Source organism: Macaca nemestrina, chromosome 9 (assembly GCF_043159975.1).
Source record: "Macaca nemestrina isolate mMacNem1 chromosome 9, mMacNem.hap1, whole genome shotgun sequence".
In the NCBI taxonomy this organism is placed as follows: Eukaryota; Metazoa; Chordata; class Mammalia; order Primates; family Cercopithecidae; genus Macaca; species Macaca nemestrina.
The window spans coordinates 134,364,855-134,389,432 of record NC_092133.1 but is presented as its reverse complement, the minus strand read 5'-3'; the positions used below and the strand labels follow the sequence as shown (position 1 = coordinate 134,389,432).

The window sequence follows — 24,578 nt, the reverse complement described above, 5'->3', positions numbered from 1 at the left end:
CACTACCAAATGCACATTATTCTCAAGTGCACATGGAAGATTCCCCAGGTCCACCAGGCCATAAAACTGAAATTGCACAAAATATATTATCCTGTCGCAACACAATTAAAACTAGAAATCGGCAAGAAAAGGGTTTTGGGGACATTTCCAAATATATAGAAATTGAACAACATACTTCTAAATAGCCAAGGTGTCAAAGAAGAAATTACAAGAAATATTAGAAAATACTCTGGGGCCAGGTGCAGTGGCTCATGCCTGTAATCCCAGCAATTTGGGAAGCCAAGGCAGGTGGATCACTTGAGGTCAGGAGTTTGAGACCAGCCTGACCAACATGGGGAAACCCAGTCTCTACTAAAAATACAAAAATTAGCCAGGTGTGGTGGCACACACCTGTAATCCCAGCTACTTGGGAGGCTGAGGCAGGAGGATCGCTTGAACCCAGGAGGTGGAGACTGTAGTGACCCAAGATGGCACCACTGCACTCCAGTCTGGGCAACGGAGCAAGACTCCTTTGAGATAAGTTAAAATAACGTTTAACACCACAATTTATATGCATTTGAAAATTCTGTTGTTGGTTAGTTTCTCATAGTTGTCAATAAGGCTAAAATAGTTAACAACGTGGAATTCTTGTATTTCTGTGTCGTTCTGCATCTTCTGAGAATTGTTTGTGAAGAAAGAATTAATTGAATATTTATTGGGGAAAGTACATATAAAAGATAAAGTGGGAGGGGCAGGAGAAGATGAGGAGAGCTTTCAGAGGACAATACAGCTCTCAGAATAAAGAGAGAAAAAAAAAAATAAAGAAGGGAGATTGGGTGGAGTGAGCCTCAGATCACTGCACCGTTCTGAGAAAGCTTAGTCCAAGCTAATGGATAATTATTGAAAAGTGCTTGCCAATTAGAGAATTCCTCCGCTGGGCAAGAACAACCTACGCTGATCATGTGAGTCATTTACTATCGGCACGCTGGGAGAAGTGTGGCCATGACGCTAATCCAACAGTGGACCTGCAGGAGCAGCGGCTGGCGAGCATCAGTCAATGTTTTGCACACAGGTTCTCCTGAGTGGCACTCCGTCTCCACCAGGATGCTGTTACTGGTCTGTACTCTCCTTATTCTACCAGTTACTGAGAAAGAAGTGTTGAAACATACCGATAAAATTGCAGGGTTTTCAAAAATTTCTCCTATCGGGTTTGCTTTATACATTTTGAAGTTCTGTTATTGGGTATACTTACAAGTAGAACTGGTACGTCTTCTTGATACATGGAAACACAATTTTCAAATGTCTTTCTTTATTCCTTGTAATATTCCTTGTCCTGCAGTTTTCTTTTTGATGTTAGTGCTTGATAACTTAATGTTTACATGATATATCTGTTGCAATCCTTTTTTCCTTTAATCTATTTTATCTTTATATCTGTTTTTTTTTTTCCCCCTAGGAGATGTAGAATTTGGTCTTGCTTTATTATCCTGATGGATAATTTCTGTCTTTTACTTGGGATGTTAGACAATTTCTATTCAAACCAATTATCAAAATGATTTGGCTTATGTCTACCATCTTGCTAATTATATTCCCTTCATTCCATCTGTTCTTTATTTTTTTCGCCTTTTCCTGCCTTCTTAGGGATTGAGTAATTTTGCTATTCTATTTTACAACCACTATTGGCTTATTAGCTATACATCTAAGTTTTATTCTTTTATGGGATGCTCTCAGACATACAGTATGCATTTTTACATATTACAGCCTGCTTTCAATTTATATTATAATTTTTCACATGTAATATAAATATCTACAACTCTTTTCTTCATTTTCTTCCCCCAATCTTCTATGCTATTTTTGTCATTTATTTTATTTGTATGTCTATTTTAAGTTCATTATTTATTTTTGGTGTTTTGCATTGGAATGCTTACTTTTTAAAGAAAAATTTAAATCACATTTCTGGTATCCATCATCCTTTTTGAAGTTCTAATTTTCCACCTACCACCAGTTTCCTCTACTTTCAACAAATTCCTTTTTAGTTTCTTATAATACATTAGTGTTGAACACAAATTATGTCAACTTTTGTTGATAAACATGTTGCCTTTATTTAGTCTTCAATTTTTAAATATATTTTCACTGCACTAACATTTTCAAGTTACCTTTTTAAAGAATTCTTGCCCTTTAAAGATTTAGTTCCATTGTGCTGGCTTTCATTGTTCCTATCAAAATGTCTTTGATTTACCTTATATGTTCTGTAATATAATGAGAGTTTTCCTTTAGGCTGTTTTTAGGAAATTCTCTTAGTCACAGTTTAGAATTTATCTTGGTGTGTGTGTGTGTATTTGCTTTGCTTTTCTGTGGGTGCTTCTGTTTGTTTTCTGTTGTGGTGGTGTATCTGTGTTGTGTCTGTGTGTGCATAAGTGTTTATTATGCCAGGAGTTTGTTGAACTTCTTATATTGGTGAGCTAATATTTTTTTTATCAAATTTGGTACATTTGTACTCATTAATTTTTCAAATTTATTTTTCCCCTCTTACACATCCTTTTTCTCTTTTCTGGTACTTCAATTACACATGTATACAACAACCTGATACTTTATTGAGGTTCTCTCTTTTTTTTTTTTTCAGGTTTTTCCCCTGCCATGGTTCATTTTCTTTTTTATTATTATTATTACTATTATACTTTGTGTCCTAGGGTACATGTGTACACTGTGCAGGTTTGTTACATATGTATACATGTGCCATGTTGGTATGCTGCACCCATTAACTCGTCATTTACATTAGGTGTATCTCCTAATGCTATCCCTCCCCGCTTCCCCCCATCCCACAACAGGCCCTGGTGTGTGATGTTCCCCTTCCTGTGTCCAAGTGATCTCATTGTTCAGTTCCCACCTATGAGTGAGAACATGTGGTATTTGGTTTTCCATTCTTGCAATAGTTTGCTGAGAATGATGGTTTCCAGCTGCATCCATGTCCCTACAAAGGACACGAACTCATCCTTTTTTATGGCTGCATAGTATTCCACGGTGTATATGTGCCACATTTTCTTAATCTCGTTTGTCATTGATGGACATTTGGGTTGGTTCCAAACTTTGCTATTGTGACTAGTGCCATAATAAACATACTTGTGCATGTGTCTTTATAGCAGCATGATTTATAATCCTTTGGGTATATACCCAGTAATGGGATGGCTGGGTCAAATGGTATTTCTAGTTCTGGATCTTTCAGGGATCGCCACACTGTTTTCCACAATGGTTGAACTAGTTTACAGTACCACCAACAGTGTAAAAGTGTTCCTATTTCTCCACATCCTCTCCAGCACCTGTTGCTTCACTTTCAATAGTTTCTGTTGGTGTTCTTCAGGTTCACTAATCTTCCTTCTGAATTATCTTGTCTTATATTAACCTTATCCAGTGACCTTTTCAGTTCAGACATTGTGTTTTCCATCTTGAGAATTTTTAAATTTTTTCATATCATGCATTTCTTTCTTCACATTTCCTCCAAATAACTGAACATAATACCTGTTTTAACATTTTTTCATGCAAATTCTACCACTTCTGTTTCAAGGGATTGTGTTTCCATTTAGTGATTTTTTCTCATGATTCTAGATCATATTTTTCCCCACCTTTTGTCATGTCTAGTAATTTTTTTATTGGATGTTGGACATTGTAATTTTATGCTATGTGGTCTTTGGATATTATTGTCAGCCTTATAGAATGTTTTCCTTTGTTTTGATGGGTTCTTAAATAACTTGGAGCCCTGTTAGATCAATCTAAAACTTGCCTTTTATGCTTATTTTTGCTGGTCTACTGTGGTCTTTACTCTAGGGATAGCTCTGCCTTATTACTAAGAAATTATTCTTTGTGGGCTTTCTATTGAATGCTTTGAGTGAACAAAAAGAGCACTTCAGTATTGCTGGTGAGAAAACTAATGAGTCATAGTTTTGAGTTAGCTCTAGGGGACTCTCCGAAGTTCTTTCTTCAACCTCATGGAATTCTTTTTTAAACATCATGGATCTGTGCATTTTTAATATTCTTTATACTTATGGAAGCACCTAGTCGATTTATGAGTTTCTTTTCTGCATGATCTCTCCTCTACAGAATTTCACCTTGTACACTTCTGTCACTTCAGGATTCGTGAATTCCAATTTCTGTGTCCTCAATGCATGGGACTGTCCATCCTTGTACTGTGCCTTACATGGGACTGTCCATCCTTGTACTGTTGTTCATAATGTGCCTCCAGCAGAAGGGTGATTTTATGACTCTCCTTATTTGGTTCCCTTTTTTAGGGATAACAAATCTGTCCTATTTTTCAACATCTGAAAAGGTTGTTTTATATAGTTGCTTGGGGTTTCTAGTTTTCTAATGCGAGGGGCTAAAATTGGCCTCTATTATTCTATCATGACTAGAAGAGGAATTCTGGCATTTTTTTTATTATTGTTTTTTTTTTATTATACTTTAAGTTCTAGGGTACATGTGCACAACGTGCAGGTTTGTTACATATGTATACATGTGCCATGTTGGTGTGCTGCACCCATTAACTCGTCATTTACATTAGGTATATCTCCTAATGCTATCCCTCCCCCTCCCCCCTCCCCACAATAGGACCCGGTATGTGATGATTCCCCTCCTGTGTCGAAGTGATCTCATTGTTCAATTTCCACCTATGAGTGAGAACATGCGGTATTTGGTTTTCTGTTCTTGCAATAGTTTGCTGAGAATGATGGTTTCCAGCTGCACCCATGTCCCTACAAAGGACACGAACTCATCCTTTTTTATGGCTCCATACTATTCCATGCTGTATATGTGTCTGGCATTATTTTTTATAAGCAAATACTGGATTCAATTTAAATGTTCATGAGTAGAGGGCTGGTTTTAAATGGTTGTGGTGCAGCCTACCTGTGAAATTACAGATGTCACTTAAAATATTACAACGGGGCATACATTTATTTGTATTTTTTTACCCAACACATATTTTTAAGTAAAAATATTACTGTACATTAATATAACAGTAAAAATATTACTGTACATTAACACATAATGCTATATAAAGCACTATACATAGCTAACATATATTTAGATATATAAATATATGTATGTATATATTTAACTGCCTTTCTGAAAGAAGGTCCACAATTCCTGAGATGACCGTTGGGATTGGGTAAAAATGGCCTGGATGGTTATAAATAAGGAATTTCCAAGTTGTGTATTATATGCATTGGTATTTTATAATATAAGCATTCCTATATTCCTTATAAAATTTAAAAAGTGAAGTAGATTATTTAATCATTAGATTAACCATGTTTGTTGTTAAACTTAAGGACCATTTTGATATTATTACAATATGAAGGGTATGCCTGAAGCATAGTACAATAATTATTTCTGTAGTTTATAATAGTATGGTATCATCATTACAGTACTAAAATTCCCATATCTTAGCCATATACAAAACTTACTGTATATTTTAAGATAATTTTTCATTAAATCTTGTTTCATTCTTCTTTTATTTCCAAATTGCTTTGTTTCCTAGCAGCGTACTACTTAGCATATATCAATGTTCACAAGTAATTGCTATCTGGGTGCTATAAACATTTCCATAGATTATTAATTTTTGAAGAAATATCTGTGATTAAAGTTTATAATGCTACTTTAGTTCATTTTCTTTAAGGCATTTACCACAAGTGTCTGATGGCATAGATAAAGGTGCCTACTTAGAGTTATTTCTATTTTATGTATTAGGAATGTAAATCTGTGGAAGCTGAATGAGTTTCAAAGTTTTATAACAAACTGTTGCATTTAAAGAGACATTTATGTTCTGGAGTGGAAAATGATTGAAGTGATGTTTTTATCAAACACCGTGAGAGTTTTATAAGGTAGTCTTACCAGTACTGCCTTCAATCCATACAAAACTGATATTAGAGGCAGAATAGCCACTTCTATACACTCAGCAATAAAAGGAAATCTTCAAGTTGTCTCTTTGTGAATTCTTCAATAACTTTAAACAATTCATGTGGCTTTATACAATCTTCCCAACCTTCCTATTTTTATCCTACAAAACTATGTTGCTGAAAATGCTTCAGGTAGAACATAGCCTAGAATATAACCCTTAGATAAAATGTATACATATAGCCATGGTCATGTTCCTTGTAAAGAGAGCTGTTTTACTCTCATAAACCATCATTATAGAATATTATACCAGTATAAGCAAAAACCCAAAATAATGAGAAGAGGTTAAAAATCTCTCTCTATTCATTCATTTTTTTTTCATGCAGTTAAGAAAAATGAAAAGACTCACTAAAAATTTACAATGTTTCATGCTATTAATTAGGTCCTAAGAGTACCAAGAGAGACATACATATACAAACACGTAATTATAAGAGAATATTAAGTTATATAAAAATATACAGGAATGTAGAGAAGGGAAAAGTCAAGTCTATCTAAATGAATCACAGGGACAAAATATACATGCTGAAATAGGAACAATCAGTAGGAATTTGGCAGAACAAACTACATGGGGAAGGGAATGGTATTGGACACAACTAAGAGAACTGACTTTGTCTTGTATATGCACAAATGATAATGATATACATCCACAAACATAAGTGCAACAGTTTAAAGAACTGTGGGACACCCTCTAAACCCTTGCCAGCCTCTATCCTTACACATTCTTGCTGGGCTTTTTTCTCTGAGATAGGACAAAGAAAAGGACATCCCTTACAATAGTCATTGTCCAACACAGCTGCTTCCAGAAATCCCACTCATTCTTAATATCCAACTATACTTAGACTATTCTGATATTTGTTTGATATTCAATGATGAAAATAAACTATTTCTCCACTGAGTTTTCACTTTATTTGTATCTATTATGTGGTAGGTAGCATATTCTGCTTTACATTATTTTTGTTTCTATTTCATGTCTCATAAAAAATACGGCTTTCCTCTTTCTTTCTTCTGTGATGGCTAAATCTGTCTTTCATGTAATATTAATTTAAATATTTGTTTAATTTTATTTTATTAACTGCCTCTTAGGATATAAGGTGATTTACTGCAATTCATTATAGACTTTCAATAAGTGAATTAAGGTAAGTATGGTTACATTAAACATCAAATAAGATAATGTACATTAGGTTACAAAATTAAAGCTCTAAATATTTCAGAAACATATTTATTAGCTTGTTTTTTCCCTTGAGAATGAGCTTCTCCTCTATAATACATATATATTCCTTGGTATCAGAAAATAATCTGTCATTTACCATGTTATTTTCTTAAATCATTGAATTACATGGGGACCTTTTGGAAGTCTTGTGTTTTTCTTTGATATCAATAGTATACTATGATTTCTTTTTTATTAGCTTGATGCCAGTGAGTTAAGAGAAACATGATCAGTCCTGTCAGCAAGGAAGGAATCTGATAAGTGTTTGCAGAGTTCTCATGCTAGAAATTCTGTCTCCACTGAAAACAATGGGGCTCCCTGAAATTTGACAAGACCCATCCTTCAAGTTATGAAAAAACAATCAAAAGATCAATAGGAGCACACCAGGCACCATTTGTCTGAATTGAATTGACATTTTACTGTCAATCAATCTTCTGCTTGGGGCACAAAGTTTCACCAAAATAGATAAACCACTGAGGTCCTCTGGAATCCATGTAGCACATGATGCTAGACTGAGGAAGATGTGACTGTAAGTGTCCAGAGAGTATACTTATTTTCTAATGTTTCAAATATGAAATTTGATTGGGGTTTGCTATTCCCTGTATGAAACTGTTCTTTTGTCTTTCTACTTAGGGAGACTAATAGTGATGATGATATTCACATCAACAACAAAAACAAATCAAATTGTGTGTAAAATGCACATGTCACTCTAAGTAAGATCCGAAACAAACAAAAAAAATCAACAGTTTAAAATGAGATGTTGCATTAGCATGAAGTCAATGAAATCACCGAGGAGAGTCCATGGGAAACATCGGCAACCAATGGCCAATTCTATTTGAAGTTGCTGTATTGGCTGGGTGCAGTGGCTCACACCTGGAATCCTAGCAATTTGGGAAGCCAAGGCAGGAGGATCGCTTGAGTCCAAGAGTTCAAGGCTGCACTGAGCCCTGATTGCACCACTGCACTCCAGCCACGGAGACACAGAGAGACCCTGTCTCAAAACAAACCAACAAAACCCAAACAAATTTTTAAAAAATGTTGCTTAATTGTAAGACAAATTATGACAGAATTTCTCTGTTTGTAACCTTCAAAAAGGTGGGGAGATATGTATAAATCACTGAAGAATTTATTTCTCATAGCAAATAATATTCATTATTAATTGTTTTCATTCTATCCCTGAAGATATAGCCTAGCCTACCAAAAATCTAAGCTTATAGTTTTTAAAAAAACTACAATGAAATATATTATGGTAATTTTGGAAGAACTAAGCACTCTTATGGTTTAAACTCCTATCCAGCTTTGATTATTATGATTACATTCTCTTCCACCATCAATTCTTTTGGTATCTCAATTCTGAGGGCTATTTGAGTCATGTGTTAATATTCTCATATGCCTCCATAGCTCTTAGCATTGGATACTTATAAGTTATACAATAAAAGCTTCTTGATTATATCCAAAATATTAGTCCACTTGATGTTGTGATATAGGATAGAGTGAAAATAAACCAGATCTGTGAGACATGAAAACAAAGTTCTTGCTCCATGTCATCTATCCATGGCTGTCTATGAGATCTTGAGAAAATTATTTTGTCTCCCCAAAGAAATGAATGAGAGAGCAGGGGAGATTTCAAGGTATCTTTTATCTCTAAAATGTTATATTACTTATCTTTCAATAATATCCAGATTTCTTAAAGACCTTAAAAATGTAGAAAGTTATTTATTGTCATGAAAACACTACTGACTTCTCTTGAACTTCATGTACTGTTGCAAAACCTGGCTATCTGGATCCATCTCCAAGCCTTATAAAACACAGACAGTTGATTTCAGAGCAGTTATAGAACAATGGTTTGTTAGGGTAAAGTTTCAAACCATGATATCATGGATATATAGGGAATTTATAGAAGATTTAGGGAGTGTGTGTGTGTGTGTATCTGTGTGTTTAAAATGCACGGATGTGCCATGAAGTAGCAACTGTGCATTCTGGGAGCTTTTTGGGTGGGCAGTAAAAGTGTTCACTGGGCTCCTCTTGTCACTCTTTTCAGAAGTTATTCTAAACTGTAACTTATTTTTAAATTATAACATCTCCAACTCAATACCATATGCTGGGTTCTGGGATTTCTTTCTTCCTTTATTCTCTTTCCTTCTCTTGACAGCCTATTTTCTGTTTCTCTCCAAGGACTTATTCAGATTTGCTCCTTGTTTGAAGATTTTATTGCTTCCTTTTTATTCATTCAGTTACTATATCTTTCTTAAAACTTAACACAAAAGAATGTGTAATCTTTGTTTCCTCCACCCCTCTGGTGGCACACCAAACCTGTGGCAGAGTTGAGTAAGAATCGTGTTATTGTTTTGATTCGGCCACATCTCTCTTTTGGATTAAGTTATAATTTCTCACTTTTTTATTTTGGAAAAAAAATCAGGTTCCCAAGAACAATTCTATGAGAGGAAAAATAAAAGCTTTTCCTCAGCAAAACTTAGGGGAAGAAAAAAGATTCTTCAGATTGTCTAAAGAGAATATGTGTCTATCCATGTGTGACCAACGTATGTGAAAGTGTGTGTGTGTGCTTTGGCTGCAATATTCACACACATTTGTATGAATTCACTCTTTATGGATTTCTCATGGAACAACAGTTTAGAATGAAGGTTATAACGTGCATAGAAAGCAATAAAAACAAGAAAATTTTCTTTTATCATAAGCTTATAAGCTTGTAGAGTGGTCAAGATAAATATATGTGAAATATTAAATAACTAGGTCATCATTCTCAAATACATGGTTTGGACATTCAGAGCAATCCAATTTTCTTATTCACTATGAAATATTTTTCTATGTCAGGAAATGTAAAGATATATCACTAGGTTAATAACTGCATCGTCTTCCATCATATATACATATTATATATATATAAAATATATATATTTTTTAGTTTTTTGTTGCACGTGAACAATTGTAAAATACACTTATGCACAACATAATGATGTTTCAATCAATAAAGTATGAGTAAAATTATAACACTATATTTTTCTGCACTTTTTCTATGTTTAGATATGTACAGGTATACCAATACTTATCCTTCCATTACAATGCCTGCAGTATTCAATACAGTCATGCTGTAAAGGTTTGTAGTCTGGAACTATAGGCTCTATCATGTAGCCTAGGTGTGTAATAGGCTCTGCTATCTAGATTTGTGTAAGGAAACTGTGATGTTTGCCAAATGATGAAATCATCTAACAATGCATTTCTCAGACTATGTCCCGATGTTAAGCAACAAATGACTGTATTTGCAATTACTAACAGCTCTGCAATTAACCTACATGTACTGGCATCAGTGGCAGTACGAACGATAGCAGACATTATCAGTGCTTTATCCATATCCCCTGGAGACACACCATGTCTGGTCAGTCCAGCCAAACTTCCAACTGCCAGCCCCTGTGATGCTTTGCCTGAAAGTTCTCTCAGGCTTCAGGAGCCTGCTCTGAGTGTGTATTGAGCATTCTGGAAGTTCCAGGGACTTATCATCCCTCTGGGTGATGACAGGTTTGATAGATGATAGCACTCCAGTCCTTCATGCCTTATATGAGTCAATTCTGAAGCCCATATACTGCATATGACCAAGAATTCTGCAGTGGGAATAAACTCCAGTTGTCTGTAATGGTAAATTGCTTGGTAACTTTATATATATTTTTATTTTTATTATTGTTATTATCTTTTTAGAGGCAGGGTCTCCCTTTGTCACCTAGGCTGGAGAGCAATAGTGAAATCACAGCTCACTGCAACCTTAAACTCTTGGGCTCAAGTAATCGCCACCTCCACCTCCCCAGTAGCTGGGGACCACAGATGTGCACCATCATGCCTGGTTAATTTAAAAAAAAAAAAAATTAGAGATGGGATCTTGCCATGTTGCCCAGGCTGGTCTCGAACTTCTGGCCTCAAGTGATTCTCCCACCTTAGCCTCACAAAGTGCTAGGATTCCAGGAGGTGTGAGCCACCACACCTGGCCTACTTGGTAACTTTTGGTCTTTGTTTTTTGATTTTTTGAGACAGAGTTTCACTCTTGTCATCCAGGCTGGAGTGCAATGGCAGGATCTCTGCTCACCACAACCTCTGCCTCCTGGGATCAAGTGATTCTCCTGTCTCAGCCTCCCGGGTAGCTGGGATTACAGGTATGCGTCACCATGCCCAGTTAATTTTGTATTTTTAGTAGAGACAGGATTTCACCATGTTGGTCAGGCTGGTCTCGAACTCTCGACCTCAGGTGATCCACCCACCTCGGCCTCCCAAAGGGCTTGGATTACAGGCATGAGCCACCGCGCCTGGCCCTCCTTGGTAACTTTATTGTCCTGCTTTTCAATCTCACTTTATTACTCTATCAATTTTTTTTTCTGGGATCACTTTACTAATAAACTTAATTGTGTCTTGCCATCTACTTTTAAGGGAATCCAGAAATGTCTATCATTGTAAACTCAGGCTAAGTATACAGACATCATGTCTTTTTCTCTAGTTCTTGTGTCATGTGTCTCTGACACAGACAGGCCACAAGTTGCATCATATCCAACAGGGACACCTAATTACAAATAGGAACTCCAAAAATTATTTTTGCAAACCTATCTTTTATCCCACAATTCTTTTTCTTAGTGTTACTTGTTTTTTGGGGGGCGTGTAATCAATAGCAAAAATGCAGGATGAAAGAATGTTAGAGTTTTCAAATCAGTACTAGTTTCTAAACAGCATCGATTTGGATTATTTTTTCACTGTCAGCCTAAAATTTGAGAGGGAAGACCAGAAGCATGAGATAAATACACCACTCATCCCCTCATTTTATCACCTTTTAATTTTTTAAAAATTTTCTCCCCCCTTTTTTTTTTTATATTTTTTTGCTTATTCAAAAGCGCCTGTGCTTTCAGGAGCATTTCTAACAGCAGTATTCAGTGGAAATATAATGTGAGCTACATAGGGGATTTAAAATTTTCTAGTAGCTGCATTTTTAAAATAAAAAGGTAACATGAATATTAACGTGTTTGATTTAACCCAATATAATCAAAGCTTGTCATATTAACACACAATGTAAATATAGATATGTATATGCTTTTTAATATGTCATTCAAGCCTGCTGTTCATTTTTCACTTCTAGTGCATCTCAATTTGGATGAGCTGTGGGTCAGATGCTTCATAGCTACTGTAGCTAATTGCTGCCCTATTGGACAGCATGGCTCTAGAACACTTCTGTGAAACTTCCAGAACCTTCTTCGTTATCCCCTACTGTGCTTATTTTTTTTCGAAGCATGTATTGTCTCCCAAGAGAATGATAGCAGCAATAAATATGATACCTCTCTATAGGAGGCTTATGAAGAATGCTCACATAAATTACCTAGGAGAGGTACCAGGCTTCACTCTCCTATTTTATTCTCCACTGAGCTGTACAATTAGTGGGTGTTCAAGAAACACTTGATGAAAAAATAAAGTGATGAATTTCAGCAAATGGACTGGTATGCGCGGAGATGAGTGAAACGATCCAAACATGCCTTGGTGACAGTAAGACAACAGCCCGCCTGAATAGGGCTGTGGAAAAGCACTTTTGATTTAACTCAATGAATAAAGAGAAAAATAACTTATTGTTGTCTAGTGGTTTGCATTTCCTGTGCAGGATATATAACTATAGATACAGATATAGATATAGATATAGGTATAGATAGATATCAGAAACATAAAGAACACAACTGAATGTGGATTTCCATGAAAGTCGCGAATTCACTGGGGGATCTCTTCATATTTTCATATATTTTCCTTGGACCAAGGGAAGGCAGATTATGAGGCTGAATGGGGGGATTTTAGTGACATGGTGCCCTGTCCTATGACTCTGGATGCACACACACACACACACACACACACACACACACACACGTATATATATTTGGTGACACATATATATGTGTACATATATATTTGGTGACACATGTATATGTATATATACACGCATATATGTATATACGTGTATATATTTGTGTATATGTACATATATATAGACAGAGAGAGAAGAGCAATATATGTTTTTCTACATTCATAATTAAGGACACTGTGTTTCAGGGAGTTAAAATGACTTATTCAAGATCCCAGAGCTGGTCAACAGTGGAAGCAAAGCTGATATCTGACTTTTGACCTACTCTGCCCACCCTCTTGCACCCGTTTTGAAAACAAATAGTACAGCACCATTAAGTCTTTTTAAGGATATTTCATATGGCCGGCAATTTAAAGTACATGGGTCATATTTTTTAATAGAGCGAAGTGAATGACATCAAGAATACACACAAGCTCTCCATATATGTCCAATCAGTGGATCTAAGACCTGTAGAATTGTTCTTTTTTGTATTAGTCTGAAACATATGGAAAGGAAATTCTTTAGGGAAACATTAACGTCCTTTGTTTCTATCATCTAGCACTCCCTCTAGAATTCAGCAAACACCACCACAAACACACTGGCGCGCACACGCACACACACACAGACACACACACACACACACACACACACACACACACACACCCCGCAAACAAAACCAATACATTGTCTGGCCTTATTTATTCATCTTAGTTAAAGAGCAGTGCTTGCTTAATTGCTATTCTGAAGCAAAAAATGTGGACCTTTCTGGTACTGTGATTACTTCAGCTATTGTTCAAGAATCACTGAAATTGTTAACCCTAAATCTTCACGTCTGCATTTTTGCATGTTGTAATTTTAGGGTCAGTCAAATGCTCTAGTGATCTGATAATGTAACGTAGTTCACAAATAAATATCGGGCTGCCAGAGCAGAAACTCTGCTGTTGAAAAATTACATACCAACAGGACAATTATAACCTCTCTGTGGAAGAAGGGCCCACATTTTATTTCTAAATCGCCCTTGCAACATTTCTTAAAGATTACTTGTTAAGTAAGCAATGCACATTATGATAACACACATGCATATATTCAAATAAACATTTGCCAGTGGCATGTCTGTGGACAAAAGTTAACCTTCGACAATTTGTTGTTGTCAGAGTTTGCTTCCTTATAATCTGGCATTAATTGAATCATGAATCTTTTAATGTACAAGCCGCTATAACTCCTTGGTATCAGATTCATTTAAAATTTTCTTGCAAAAAAGGGAAGGAAATAAATTAGCAATAAATAAAATCTATGCCTATCCGTGTTTACTAATCAACTGCTATGGTTAGGTGTGAACTTTTACAGAAGTTATTTCCTCCTAATTAGAAAAGGAGGGTGGGAAAAGAGAAAGAGAGAGAGAGAGAGAGAGAAACAGAATTAGGGAGAAAAAAATTTTTCTAACATATAATTTGTCTATTGGAAAATTGGTAACAGAGTATCAATATAGTTTACTTTATTTTTATGGAATAATACCAGTAATGATATTCTTTACCTCACTTATTTTATTTTTCTTGTCTCCCTCCTACCATGGTATCTTTAGTTAGAAAATAAATTGGTTTAAAACTTCTGAACTTTGCATTAGAGTTATATTGAAGGCATCTATGTTGTCACAACTCCAGTGGGCAAACAGACTTGACTGTGCTTTGCCATTATCCTGTCATGAAAAAATAAAAACTCCACTCCCCTTTTTATTCGTCATTCTGTCATGACAATGGGACTGTGGGAACGAGGCAGCTCCATGTACTGATGTTGCATGTAGCTGCTGCTGTCGTTGCAAACAAGCGGGAATAGCATGCTGATAAAGGCCTGCTGCTGTCTATGGGTAACATGCTTGTTCTACAGATGCCATAATGATGGCAGGATGTTCTTTATTTTAGTGGAATTAAATCACACTTTCTGTGTCAAAGGGGAAAGGTGAAGTCATCCATGGGGTGAATTGCCAAAATCCTAGAAAGAAGGGTGCTTCTCAGAGGAGAGGTGGCTTGCAGTGTGGGAACTGTCCTTAATTGACCGAGGCCAGGTGCGGTGGCTTACGCCTGTAATCCCAGCACTTTGGGAGGCAGAGGCAGGCAGATCACAATGTCAGGAGTTCAAGACCAGCCTGACCAACACGGTGAAACCCTATCTCTACTAAAAATACAAAAAAAAAAAAAAAAAAAAAAAAAATAGGCATGGTGGCCCATGTCTGTAATCCCAGCTACTCTGGAGGCTGAGGCAGGAGAATCGCTTGAACCCAGGAGGTGGAGGTTACAGTGAGCCAAGACTGCGCCACTGCTCTCCAGGATGGGCAACAGAGTGAGACTCCATCTCAAAAACAACAACAACAACAACAACAACAACAACAAAAACAGTGACCTAAACATGAATGGAGTAATTCACAATTATCTTATTTTACAAATATTTACAAAGATATAGTGTGTCAAGTAGTTCATACTTGAACCTGGGCATTAAAGAAAGATGTTTTGGGGGCCAGTTGGGGTTTGTGATTTCAATCACATCAGAAAAGCTCAGAGGAAGCAAACTGAAGGGAAAGGATTTCTGGGTCATGTGGTCTTGCCCCCTGCCAGCCTGCAATGTCCTTGCCCCCTGCTAGCCTGCAAAGTACTCGCCCCCCTGCCAGCCTGCAGTATCCTCTTTATGCTAAACTCTTAGAGGCTTTGGCTGTGTTGCTGTTTTATAGGGAAGGCATATCTCTCATAAAAATAAATGGCAGACTGGAGGAACTATTGGTGTCCATTTGAGAAGAACATAAAACACTACCAAGTATTCTTAGGATAAGTGTAACTTCCCTGTGCTCATGAGGTAATCTTCTAGAAAATTAGTTATCATGTGGTATTTGGTTTTCTGTTCCTGCACTAGTTTGCTAAGGATAATGGCCTCCAGCTCCATCCACGTCCCTGCAAAGGACATGTTCTCATTCTTTCTTATGGCTGCGTAGTATTCCATGATGTATATGTACCTCATTTTCTTTATCCAGTCTATCATTGGTGGGCAGTTAGGTTGATTCCCTGTCTTTGCTATTGTGCATAGTGCTGCAACGATCAGACATATGCATGTATCTTTGTAATAGAATGATTTATATTCCTTTGGGCATATACCCAGTAATGGGATTGCTGGGTCAAATAGTATTTCTTTCTTTAGGTCTTTGAGGAATCTCCACTCTCATAACTGGGAGGTAAATGATGAGAACACACGGACACATAGAGGGGAACAACACACACTGGGGCCTATGGGAGGGTGGAGACTGAGAGGAGGGAGAGGATCAGAAAAAATAACTAATGGGTACTAGGCTTAATACCCGGGTGATAAAATAATCTGTCAAACCAACCCCCATGACACACGTTTGCCTATGTAACAAACCTTCACAGGCACCCCTGAACTTAAAAGAATTTTTAAAAAATTAGTAGTCATTAAAACAACTCTATATGTTGCTATGGAGATTCTCAGAAAAGAAACATTTAACCTTCGCATTTATTTTTGAGGAGTGGAGCAACGTACACCTTCTCCCTATCTTTGATGATTTCCTCTTGGACATATTTCTCAAGATAGCTATAGAGCCAAACTAGCACACGGATTTTCTCTAGAAAGGCTCCTTTACGACAATTCCCTGTTCTGCCTAGCATTACCATTTCCACTTCCTAAATGGCCTCCCAGTTGGGTTTGTTTTTATTCAGAGGCACCCGATCAGCTTTCTAGAGGTAGCATGTAAGTGATTTGGAATGTGTCTACCCTCGTGTTTGTCCCTAAACTGACGGATTTCCCTCCTTTGGTTAATGGAAAATGAATCCAGTGTTCACGAGCTAATTTGAATTTTTCCTTTTTCCTTTCACATCCATGTTTTAAGTCTGTGGAGGAACTGAAGGCTCGTGGCCAAATGTCAGCACTATTTCAGTGAACAAGAGTGTTTAGTGAAACTATTCCAAACAGTCTATTTCTTTGCCAACCCAATAAAGCATCAAAAAGGCCTCTGGTAGCTATAGCAACATAACCACAAGCTGCTCAATTTTCAACACTGTTTTTATATCCCATTCCCCCTCCATTTTGCAGAAAATCAGAAGCTAATGGGACACAGCTGCCTTCACTTTGGTTTGCTTAGAAAGCTAAATTTAAATTGTGTCTTGCTTTATTCATTTAATTAATAGTGCATCAGGTTTCAACATACAAGCACAATTCATCTGAAGCCCTAAGACTTACGGAAAACATGCAACAGAAGAATTTTACTAGAAGATATGTGGGCAAAAAATATCCAACCAGCACTTTGAATTAGTTCATTAAAAATCACTCACAAATAAAACACCTTAATGTATAATAGATGACATGGCGTTAGTTGAATAGTGATTAAGATCTAACTAGGCAGCGGTAATAAGAGAAAATCGCATTGATAAAACAGATAGTTGGGCATGAAGATACTGAAATCAGCTGTCTGGTCTCATATTATAATAATTTGCTAACTGTAACTGTTGTTTCTTATGTCAAAGTAACAGGTTAAATAGTGTTATATCTATCTATCTATCTATCTATCTATCTATCTATCTATCTATCTAATCTCTCTGTATAGTAGCATTCCTCTTTAACTCTCAAATTTAGTGTGAAAGATCCATTTACATTAGGAATCACTTTAGTACAGAAAATCTATAGAGTTCATAAATTCAAGATTTGGAGTTTTGAATATCTATTGCTTTTGATTTATGTGGCATTTATTATTAGTTTTATTTATCATTATCAAAAAAAACTATATCTCAGACACCTAACTCTGGCAAGAGCTGTGCACCAAGGAAAAACTCATTTTCTCTAATCATTCAATCATTCTTTTATGTTTTATTTGCTCATCTATCTACTCAAATAGTCATTGAGCAGTTATTAGGTGTGCAGCTAGATACTACAGATGTGGGCATGCCATAAAATTCAACTTCTATATGTAGACATGTAAAAAGAATTGAATAGAGTTTGATAAGTGTTACAAAATATATTATGCAAAGTATATAATGCAGATGGAGCATATTTTGAGAATACATATTGTGTGAATTATAGGGAAGGAAATGAGCAACTTCCCCTGGGAAGGAAAGGGCAGATGAGAAGAATTTTAGAGGTATTGATGTTGAAACTGCACCTGAAGCAAGAGTAACAGCTCTGTGGTTGTACAGCAGTTGCAAAGTCACAGTGGCATAAAACACATTAAATGCGAGAAATTGCAGATTCTGTCTTTGGGGTTGTCCTAAACCCCCATTAATGTCAAAGGATGCTCTATTGTCTGAAAATCTGAAAGAGGTTTTGATCTGAAGAAATTTCCAGGAATTGGTTGCACATCTGTTCAGCAATTCTAATTTGAAAAAGAAACTAATAATTATCAGGTATCCTGTATGTATCAGAACAATGCTAAACCCTTTAACAATAAAAATGCCTTATCTCAACAGCGTTACTTTTAGCTTCATTTGACTTGTAAGGAAGCTGAGATTTAAAAGGTTAGGGAAATAACTTTGCAAGGGGCAGAGACAGGCATATCTACTTGTCTTCAAAATGAATGCTCTCCAAACAATCATCCCAATGAAGCCACGCCATTGTCTGGGATAAATACTCGAGGCTTGTTGTCTCATGCCAAGGAAATCGAGGATGCGGCCACAAAAGAAGTGAGTTTAAGTGTGGAGGTTTAATAGGTGAGCGAAAAGCAAAAAGCTCTCTACTACACAGAGAGAGGGGATCCACACCCCGTGGTGAAACGCACAGGGGTTTTATAGACCAGCTTGAGGAGGTGGTGTGTGATTTACATAAAGCCCAAAAGATTGGTCAGACCAGGTGCCATTTACATAGCACAGAAAGAGGCTGGCCATCTCCCTCTAATCTTTTATCATGCAGATAGAGTTTCTACCTGGCCCTTGTCATGTTGTCTGCCTTTTTATTGCACACGTGGCGACCAAAAAAAAAAAGAAGAGGGAACCTCCATGTTGAATATACCTGGCTTCCAGGTATCCCTTTTCTATTGGCACAGCTCTGGCATTTGCCTATGCAAGCTTCCAGCTTGCTTATCTATGTCTGCAGATCAATTTTACAGGCTGCTATTTGTTAGAAAGGAAATGATTTGGGGGCTGCTTTTCATTAAAAGGAAACCTTACGGAAGACTCTCTTACCCTCACTATCTGCCTAAATAATTTCTTTTTAGATCCTGTATCACCAAAGCCAATGCCCTAAAGATCAGAGCTGCAGACACAAAGGAAGGCCAATGCATGAGAAGAAATCAGTGGGAAAGGGATTAAGAATAGCAGTCCCACCTTGACGGCACTCTCAGGCAAGAGGCCGTCTCTTTCCGACGCTGTCAGGTAAGAAATACACAGAAAGGTTGTGAGACAAAGACCTCTCTGTTTACTGACAGGCTGTTTGATAAGTTCAGGCTTTTAAAAAAAACGTGTTTTTGTTTGTGGTTTTAACCTACTTCCATTCAATGTTCTAGTAACACTGTGGCAAAGGAAGTGGTCCCCTAGCTCCTATACCATCCTGTAATCACGGTTATTTTGGAACCACAGGGGCAGAAAGGAGATGAGCCCTTTCCTAGTCACCATAAGAGTCACAGATGATACCCCTATAACAGAAACAGGTTAACAAGAGAAAAGCATAACAAATGTATTTGATCATAGTTTTATGTGACATGAAAGCCTTTGGAATGAAGAGAACTAAAGATATAGACAAAACTGTCAATTTGTATGTTTGGGTTCAGTGAAGAAAGGATATCCACATCCACGTAGAAATGTGATTAGACTAAAGGGGTGTGGATGATCTAATGCAGTAGATGGACGGGAGTAGCCCAGTGGGGCCTGCTTGTCCAGATTGTTCTCTGCCTCTCTGAGCAGCATTCCTTCCTCCTGGGCATGGGCCAGGACCCCTTTGGAATGAGGGTCTCATGACTTACTATTAAAGTAAGTCAAAGAATTTCTTTATGGCCAGCTCTTAGGTAGAAACGCGGGGGAAGGTTCAAGTAATACTTCTGGGTTTTGTGGCTGGCTTCGGGAAGGAGGAGTTCCAGTTACTACTACTACGATCCACCTTGGGGAAGATTCTAGTTTCTAAGGCATTCAGGGACTGTTAATATGATTTTCAGAACTTGGACACTTAGGAGAACATTTATACAAGCCTACTTGGTTTGAATCTTGAATCTGAAGTGGTGGATTAAGATACAGGAAGATTGCAAGGTGCAGACATCAGACAGGCTGTTGCCTGGAGTCTAGAAGAAGACGGTGGAATCCAGGAACGTTTCCTGTACGGGAGTCTGGAAAGGGTCCTCTAATGCAGCCACCATTTGCAGGTGTGAAAGGCAGGCAGCTGATTTGTATCAGTCAACAAGCAGAGGTGCCATAGCATGAGTTTGGGTTTTACGGATTTTTTATACCTGTTCTCAGAGGCAAAACAGAGAAAGAACTGAGGACAAGTCTGAGTTATTGGAAGACCATCCCTAGCAGCATTGGCATGGTAAGCCAGTTTCCGAGATAGGAGCTCAGGCTTCAGATAACAGAATAGGAATATAGTTAAGTGGCTTGAGGTAATGGGTGAAAATTAAGGTTTTATGAACAACAATTATGGTCTTATGAAGAGGCCGGATTCCAGGTGTGGAACGCTCTGTATAAGCTGGCTCTAAGTCCAGTAATGCCCGCTAACAGTATGTGGTAGCAATATACTTCAGAATATCATATATATATATATATATTTTTATGGCTACTGGGAGAACTGGCTTCCACCCAAGCCTCTTCAGTGGTATGGACAGCAGCAAGCCAAGTGTTCTGAGGTTCCTTTTACTTGGTAGATCCCTAACTCCGTGTAGAATCAGTTGATGACTGAAATTCGAGACTGGCTGCGTAAAAGACTAAGAAAGCAGGGCCAGATGCGGTGGCTCATGCCTGTAATCCCAGCACATCGGGAGGCCAAGGCAGGTGGATCACCTGAGGTCAGGAGTTCTAGATCAGCCCAGCCAACCTGGTGAAACCCCGTCTCTACTAAAAATACAAAAATTAGCCAACATGGTGGTGCGAGCCTGTAGTCCCAGCTACTCAGGAGGCTGAAGCACGAGAATCGCTTGAACCCTGGAGGAGGAGGTTGCAGTGAGATGAGATAGTACCACTGCACTCCAGCCTGGGTGACAGAGCGAGACTCCATCTCAAAAAAAAAGAAAAGAAGGCCGGGCGCGGTGGCGCAAGCCTGTAATCCCAGCACTTTGGGAGGCCGAGACGGGCGGATCACGAGGTCAGGAGATCAAGACCATCTTGGCTAACACGGTGAAACCCCGTCTTTACTAAAAAATACAAAAAAATTAGCCAGGGGCGGTGGCGGGCGCCTGTAGTCCCAGCTACTCGGGAGGCTGAGGCAGGAGAATGGCGTGAACCTGGGAGGCGGAGCTTGCAGTGAGCTGAGATCTGGAGATCTGGCCACTGCACTCCAGCCCGGGCAAGAGAGCGAGACTCCGTCTCAAAAAAAAAAAAAAAAAAAAAACAAAAAAAGAAAACAGTGGTGTGGGGCATGTCCACTGACTTGGATCTTTCTTCTGATTCATATTCTTGAAGCACTCAGTCACTGGGTTAAGGGTCCATTAAGTGAGGCGCCTTCACCCTGCCTGCCACGTGATTCTCACTGCTGCTTGATCTTCACTGGGGTTTTGCATTCTGCTCTACCTCACTGGTATGAGGTCACTGGTAAGAAAACCAGTGCTACCTATATATTTCTTGCCTCAAGACAAAACTAGTCCTAGATTCTGAAAATCAGAAGCGCAGATCCAGTAGGTCTAATTTTCAAAGGTAAGAGGAATGCAGCAGTATGACACCAAACAGATTACAACACCTTCATCAGGGTGAAATAAATGCTTCTGACATTTTTATCGTGTTTTCTTCTCCAAGGTTATGGCATCCTATGCTGTTGGGATTTTTTTTTTTTTTGTATCTTCTGTTTTTCTTTTTAGTTTTCCCTTTGGTTTGAATGTTCATTGAAAATAAAACTTTCAACATTTTCAGCTCCACAAACCTTCCTTCTTAGATGTGCCTCTGGGAATAAAATGATTTATCTAAATTTATTTGATTCTTCGGTCACACACATTGGCAACTTCCCATCAAGTAGTTTATTGTTGCTAGGTGAAACAGAAGAGGCCCCGTGATACATATATTTAGATACCTTTCAGCCTTTGAAATTGATTTTGTCATGATTAAAATAATTAATTATTTTGAGTGTCTTAAAAATATAAGTGCGGATTCGTGCATGATGCATATTTCAAAAATGATATTAGATGTCTTTTCTATCCTTTTTTGAAAGGAGCACAGAGAGACTTGGGCATAGGGTCATTCAAATGGCCTGATACCAGAAAAGGGGGAAAGATGTGCTTTCTTCAAGGAAATGACTCCTCAGAGCACCCAGGAAGAGAAAGATGAGAGAAGAAGGTCAGAATCAAAGAAATCAAATCTGTTATTAGGTCCAGAAGAAGAGCTCCTGACAACAGAATCTGATATCAAAGGATGAGAAACTGGGTTAATGGTGACCAGAGCAAGAAGCAAGAAACAGAAACAAGAAGGAAATAAGAGTGTCCAGCATTCTCAGAGGTTCCCTTTCATGGGTGAAACTTGCTTGGTGCTTGCATGCCTAATTTTAAAGCCAGAGGAGCCAGTTTTCTCACATTTATAATGTAAATGTTATAATATTTTTTCCTCGTGATTAGATTTCAGGTAACCCTGAAAAGGTAGTCAGGAATTAGTGTCTTTCTTTTCTCCTTCCTAATAACATGATTTTCTCACTATTTGTTTTACTGGATTAAGTTTTCTAAACTTAGCAAAACCAAGAAACTTCTAGTTCAGATTTCACTTAACATTTTCTTTTAATTCAACCATCAGAGCAATTTCCAAGAAGCATAATCTGACTTAATGATATTGTAATAGTTAGCAAAGTATCTAGATATTAGGCACAGAAAACAGGCTCATTGAATAAGCAAATGAACTTGCGACTATATCAGGTTTTAAGTGACTTAAATGGTAGTCAGAGATTTGGCTTCATTAGGCAGATACAGCACTTATGTGCTACATAGCTCTTGCTTTTATGTGTAAGTCTGTTGAATCAACAAATGTGCTGAAGAAGAGAATAAATATATTGAAATAAATTACTAGAGTCAAACCATTCCATCATTCAAAAGCACACAAAACTAAAATAGATGCAACACCTATTAGGTGCCTACTGTGTGTCAGTTTATGCCTGAATATGTGTGTTAACACTTATATCTCACAACCCTGATGTCACTGTTATGATATTATCTTCCTGTTATGGATGAGGAAATTAAAACGGTGACACAGAGCCGTGAAGCCACTTGCCTTACCAACTAGCACGTGGCAGGAGCAGGTTAGAGTTCCAGTTCCTGCGTCTCCTCTCCTCTGTGATGCTGCAGATGTTAGCTGTCCCTGTTCAGAGTCTGACAAAGCCAAACAGAAGCCAATTCCAGTGCCAGGATGCAGACCTCCAAAATGGGTTCTGGCTCTAGAAACGCTAATGAACCATAGAGAATTTGCTGAAGATTTAGAATGCAAGTTGGATGAGAGGCTTTTTTTTTATTTTTATTTTTTCCCTCACAGCAAATTACCTTGCAACCCTCCTTGGATGCCTTTCTTCATCCAAGGATCTGGCCACGTTGCTGAACTGATTGGGGCAAAAAGCTGAGTCATGGTTTTCCCTTTCCCCTCTGAGTTCCTGCCTCATGACACTGGCAATTGCAGCTCCCAGATCCAATCCAGCTCCAAGCTCTCCCAACTTACCCTTTTCTCATAGAGAGGGGATTGCACTCTATCCCAACTCCTCCAAACTTGCTTGGGCCTTCAAAATGGGCCTTCAAAATGGGCCTTTAGTTACCGGAAGCCACTGCCTCTAAGGATGGTAATATGTTATTTTAAAGAAGAAAGAAGGAAGAAAGGAAGGGAGGAAGGAGGGAAGGAAGGAGGAAAGGAAGGAAGGAAGGCAGGTGGGATGGAGGGAGGGGAGAGGAGGAGAGGGTGGGAGGGAAGGAGGGAAGGGGGAAGGAAGGAATGAAGGAAGGAGAGGGGAGGGAAGGAGGGAGGGAGGGAGGAAGGAGGGAGGAAGGGAGGGAGGAAGGAAGGAGGGAGGGAAGAAGGAGGGAAAGAAGGAAGGAAGGAGGGGAGGAGAGGGAGAGAGGGACAGGAGGGAGGGAAGGAAGCAAGGGAGGAGGAAAGAAAGGAAGGAGAAGGAGGAAAGGAAGGAAGGAAGCAAGGAGGAAAGGAAGGAAAAAGAGAAAGAAAGGAAAGAGAAAAAGAGAGACAATGAAAGAGAATTTTGTTTTTTTTTTTTTTTCTGATACTAATAGGTACTACTTATGCCAGATCAAACAATGCATAAAGGCCTTAAATTATTTCGTATAAATTTAGGGGCTGGGGAGGTGGTTGTAAAGAAAGGAACACAAGGCATATTTTCTCTATTGTCAAAGTGAATGCCATTGGAAAGGCAGATATAAACCCCTTTAGAAAAGCGCTGAAGGAATAAATTTCACTGACACACCAGCAGGCCTCAGTGAGCTCATAG

General features: G+C 38.0%; 2 long non-coding RNA genes across 4 annotated transcripts in view; one reads left to right on the top strand and one right to left on the bottom strand.

Moving 5' to 3' along the window:
- The window catches only part of LOC105494334 (uncharacterized), a 636,433-nt gene that overhangs the window by 330,200 nt on the left and 281,655 nt on the right, over positions 1 to 24,578 (bottom strand). The gene's annotated exons all lie outside the window — the stretch shown is intronic.
- LOC139356126 (uncharacterized) lies at positions 812 to 23,136 on the top strand. Its single transcript, XR_011607522.1, has 3 exons — positions 812 to 1,095; positions 19,195 to 19,351; positions 22,320 to 23,136. It is a non-coding gene; the product is annotated as an uncharacterized lncRNA (long non-coding RNA).